General features: G+C 38.3%; 1 long non-coding RNA gene across 1 annotated transcript; it reads left to right on the forward strand.

The window, feature by feature from the left end:
• Positions 1-1,543: 1,543 nt before the first annotated feature.
• Positions 1,544-4,004, forward strand: LOC116272859. The gene is made up of 2 exons (XR_004181408.1): positions 1,544-2,670; positions 3,882-4,004. It is a non-coding gene; the product is annotated as an uncharacterized LOC116272859 (long non-coding RNA).
• Positions 4,005-5,424: the final 1,420 nt, after the last annotated feature.

Consider the following 5,424-nt stretch of genomic DNA (forward strand, 5'->3'; position numbering starts at 1 on the left):
TAGAGCTATTTACTAACTCCACGAAAGCTGAGGACAAGTTACTTTGTCTTGGGCACAGGTTCTCCAAAACAGGGAATGAATTGGTAAGCCAGTAGATGCCAAGTGTTGAAACCAGATAAATTACTATCCCTCCTTCAGTCTTAGTGTGTATCAATGTAATTAATAATTTTTCATAGAGGAAAGATATTTAGACAATTTTTCATATCTTGATTATTTAAAAAACTAACTTTGTAGTCTTTGAATTAATGTTACTGTACTTTCCGTGTCTTGTGATCGAATCCAGTTTGAGTTATCTTCAAAACAAGTGTAAATGATTGAACACTTCTGCATGACCGATACTATGCTAAGTACTTTATACTTTATATATCTTGTGATTTAGTCTTCATAGCCACTGTGTGAAATAGGTGCTCTTCATATTTTAGGGATAGGAGAAACTTCTCATATTTTATAGATAGGAAATGAGCTCATGGTTACATAGCTAGGAAGTAATACCTTTGTAAACTTGATTTCTTTTCTTTTTCAGAGTATAGTGCAGTCTTTAAAACCTTTAGTTTCACATGACCTAAAAGTAGTTCCTTTTCTATTTAGTCTTAGGATAAGATATCAATATGTTTTCCTCTTTAGAGAAGTCCCCGCACTGAAAAACTGAGACCAGTTTCACGTAGGCACACATGGTTCTCAGAGTCTCCATGTGTGAACTAGACCGTCTGTGTAATATTCTCACTTGTAGTCTTATGGATGGAAGTCTCTTTTAGTTAATAATGTGTCACCTTGAGTATCTTCAAGTATTTTCAGAAATTGCTGGGATTTCGAATAGACTCATACTGAATTCTCTGCTATCGTGGAGTCCATGGTGGTCTGAACATGTTGGTTAGAGTTTTTCAGATGGTAAGAAACAAGAAAGTTATCAGACTTGTGTCTAGTTTTATATTCTCTTGAAACTTCATAATGCTTCATTTAATTGGACTTTTTTTTTACTTCTTAAAATGTTGAGTGATGATCCATGCTTATTGCAATCTTTTTCTTTTTTTTTTCTTTTGAGATGGAGTCTCACTCTGTGACCCAGGCCAGAGTGCAGTGGTGCCATCTCAGCTCATTGCTACCTCCACCTCCCAGGTTCAAGAGATTCTCCTGCCTCAACCTCCCGACTAGCTGGGACTACAGGCACGTGCAACCATGCCCGGCTACCTTTTGTATTTTTTTTGGTAGAGATGGGGTTTCATCTTGTCCCCCTGACTGGTTTCAAACTCCTGACCTCAAGTGATCCACCCTCCTTGGCCTCCCAAAGTGCTGGGATTGCAGGTGTGAGCCACCTTGCCCGACTACTGTAATCTTTTAGATCAGGTTGAAATACTTTAAATCTTAAAATTAGTTGGCTCAGTAGACCCTGGTAAAAAGCGACTTTTATGTTTCAGGCTGCAGTGTCTGGGTCAGTGCAAGCTTCAGATAGACTTATGGAAGAGCTCAGGACTTTACAGATCAGAGTTCATAATAACAGGTAAGACCCTAAATCCCTGCTCTTCTTCTTATTCGGTTTCTTTTCTGTTGTCAGATTATGAATGTCATTTCTTAAAAGTGGACCAAAATGGAAATGTTTACTAGCTTTATTTTGTGAAATTCAAAGGCAACCAAGTTCCAAAAGATGTAGAGGGTAAGACAGGATGAGTTTACTTGTTTTTTGGATTTAAAGAAATGTTTTTATAGCTCCATCAGAATTGTTTTTGTCATTTTCCTGATAGAGTGAACTCTTACTTGATTTCTATCTTCTAGCAAAAAGCTCAAGCTTGAGCAATATTGCTTGGAAAGTAAAGGAGAGTAATACATTTCGTTATACAGAGAATGATTGCCAAGTTGACTTTTATGACTTTTCCCCCAGTTTTGAAAGCAAAACAATCAACTCTTATTGTAGAGAAGGTTATGTTATTACTTTTAAAATATATAGGTGGAGTACACCTATAGTCCCAGCTCCTAGGGGTGCTGGGAGTCTGAGGCAGGAAGACCGTTTGAGCTTGGAGAGGTCAAGGCTGCAATGCGCTGTGATTCCACCATTATATTGCAGCCTGGGTGACAGAGCGAGACACCCTGTCTCTTAAAACGAAACAAAACAAAAAAAGGGGGGGGTTGGGGGTGGAAATCATATTGGACATGTATATATAGGACAGTTGTGGAAAAGTACCGATTTTTTAGTGATTTAACTTTTCATGGTTCTGTCCATGGCCGATTGTTCTCCTTGAACTCCTTGGCTAATAATACAAGTTTAGGAAAGCATATTAAACTTCTTTTAAATTCTTGAGAAAATTACATACATGTGACTGTTTTGCTTTAGAATGACTGCAAACTCCGAACCCCCTTATTAGATCAGATTTAGGCTATTATCATCTCTTTTGGACATTTATTGTAAAGGAACTGGAAGCTATAGTGGCCTCTATTTTTCCTGGGAATATAGAGCAGCTTAAGATCTTCTCTTTCTGGAACTTACCCTAGGTGCTCTATTATAACTTTCAGACGGGTTCATTTTTGAATTAGTTGAAAAAAATATATCTTTTTGTTTGAACTGTTTTTTGTTTTGGGATTCTTAGGGTTGACCCTGATAGTCCTTTGCACAGTGATCTTCAGATCTTAAAAGAAAAAGAAGGCATAGGAGATATTTTGCTGAACTTACCTTTTAAGGTAAGAAAATTGTTAGGGGACTCTCTATTTTTCTAATAGGGGTGTATATTTGTACAAGTGTTTGGGAAACAATTTGGTAAAGCGGAAAATACTCATACACTATGGTTCAGGAATTTTGTGGATATATACTCCACAAGAAAGGAGTACGTAGGCACCAGGAGACAGGAATGTTCAGAGCAGCATCTTTTATAATAGCCCCAAACAGAAAATAACCCAAGTGTTAATTCCAAGAAAATGAAGAACTGCAGTATTCATAAAATGGCTTACAGCTGAGTGGGACCAGCTGGGCGAACCTTGAACACTATGGTAAGCAAAAGAGACCAGACCTGCAAAACCTATTTTGTACAATTTCCTCTATATAGAGCTCAAAAATAGGCAAAACTAATGTTGGCTTGGGCGTACATTCTTAGTAGAGGCAATATCACCTGCAGTGGAGTGAAAATTAGTCCTTAGAGTAAAAGAAAATCTTACCTATTATAATGGTCTGCTGCCTTCCAAAGGATCATATAACATAAACCAACAGACAATATATCTGTGGTGTTGAAATTCCACCACAGGGGTATGGGGTAGAATTAGGAAGAAAACTTCTAAAAAGGCTTCTTAGGGGGACTAAAATGAAAAGAAAACTGAGAAACACTTATTTCTGGATTCATACTTGAGCAGTAAAACTATCAAGAACAAAGAGGTGATTCCATAGAGGTTAGGGTAAGCAGTCCATCCAGGCGAGAGGTAAGGAGGTGTGACCTGAAAGGGACATCTGTGGGCATCTTGGATACTGGTTGGAATATGTTTCTGGAGCAGGTTGGTGGTTACATGGGAAAATAATTTACAATAACTTGTTAAGGTATACTTTAAGGTATATTTCATGTACTTTTCTGAATGTATGTGTTATATTTAATAAAATATTTTTAAGATACTAAAAATAAAGGTTACAAAGTAATAATAGTGGGATCTAGAAGAAATGTTAATGATCTATTACGGAATCTAGATAGGATGTAATGGTTTAAAATCTATGGCTGTATGAGGTATTTTGATGCAAAAAACAGACATAAAACCATACTTTGTTGTACTTACTCTAAGGATGGTAGTAGTTTTCCAACAGCTTCGAACTTAGCTTTTTGTGTATATTTTTGCTTGAGGATATATCTTATGATTGAACTTTCTTGAAATGACCCTAATGTCAGTATTTTCTCTCACTTTTGTTGTCGTAGAAACTATTGTGGTTGTCAACTGGATTTTCTTCCTGAAGTATGAATCCGGTATATATTGACCGAAGTTGCTAATGGCTACTTCTTTATGGATTCATATGGGGGAACGCATGAAGCACACAGGCCTGAAACAAAAAACAAAACACAAAAACACCAGGAACGTATCTTTCTTTTTTAAAACATTAAATCATACGTCCATATGCCCAACACCACACTGAAGAAATGGAACCTTTGGCTGGGCTTGGTGGCTCAAGCCTGTAATCCTAGCACTTTGGGAGGCCAAGTCAGGCAGATCATCTGAGGTCGGGAGATTGAGAGCAGCCTGGCCGACATGGTGAAACCTCGTCTCTACTAAAAATACAAAAAAATTAGCTGGGCGTGGTGCAGACACCTGTAGTGTAAGCCCTGCTTTGTGGGAGACTGAGGTGGGAGAATCACTTGAACCCAGGAGGCAGAGGTTGCAGTGGGCCGAGGTTGTGCCATTGCACTCCATCTTTGGTGACAAAATATATATACACACACACACACGCACACACACAAGAAATAGAACCTTATCGGTACCTGTAGCTCCCTTTGTGCCCCTCCCTTGTCACGTCCTCTGTGGGAGGTATCTTCAAGGGAATATGAAATCTTGACCAGGAAACTGGAGGATTCGTGACTACAGGTGTTGTTTTCATTATTTTTTCCTACTCTAGCTAGAACTTCAGGGAGGGGACGATCTGGGTGGTAAATGACTGAAATTCTATTGGATTTGTGTTTGTTGCCCATGGCTCCTGATACCAGAAAGAAAGGCCTTTTTCTGGGGTTGGAGTATTTCTTAAGAGTCCTGGGAAGAATGTGATTGCCTTGAGCTAATTGACCTTCTGAAGAGGACCTTAAACTGAATTGCCAAGTTATTAGTATCGGGATTCACAGACTTTGGAGAATAGCAGGTATGACTCGGAAAGATGTACAGGAAGGAGCCAGAACAATATATATTTATAGTCTCTGATGTCCGCAGTGACAACTTGAGTGTCATGAATACTAAGCAAAATGGAACTGGAGATAAACTATAACACAAAGATGGGAGTGAGGGCAGGAGGGAATGCGACCTCGTCAGCTACTTGGTAAATCCGACTTGCTGTGCTTTTTAAGGAAGTTGTCTTCTGATGTTACAGGCAACATCAGAATTACTGAATTGAATTCTGAGGTAGTATTTTAAGAAGGGTCTATTTAGATAAGTTTAGGTCCATTTAGAGAATAAGCTAGGATTGGGAAGAGATTCATTCTATTCCATGACCTAGGATACCTGGTGAAATTGTGGATTTGGAGAGGAAAACATGGGGGTTCATGATAGCTTGTCTTCAACTGTTTGAAGGAGTATGTATATGGAAGCTTTAGTTTTTATTTGTTTTTGGTGAAGACCGGGCATAAAACTAGAACTAGTAAGTCAGATTACAAAGAGGTGATTTTCTACCCAATATAAGGAAGTGACTTGTAACTATTTAGACCCATCTAGTGATGTAGTCTTTGAAAAAAAGAATGTTCTTCATCCTTAAGAAAAGCT

Source organism: Papio anubis, unplaced genomic scaffold (genome assembly GCF_008728515.1).
Source record: "Papio anubis isolate 15944 unplaced genomic scaffold, Panubis1.0 scaffold2287, whole genome shotgun sequence".
Taxonomy (NCBI): domain Eukaryota; kingdom Metazoa; phylum Chordata; class Mammalia; order Primates; family Cercopithecidae; genus Papio; species Papio anubis.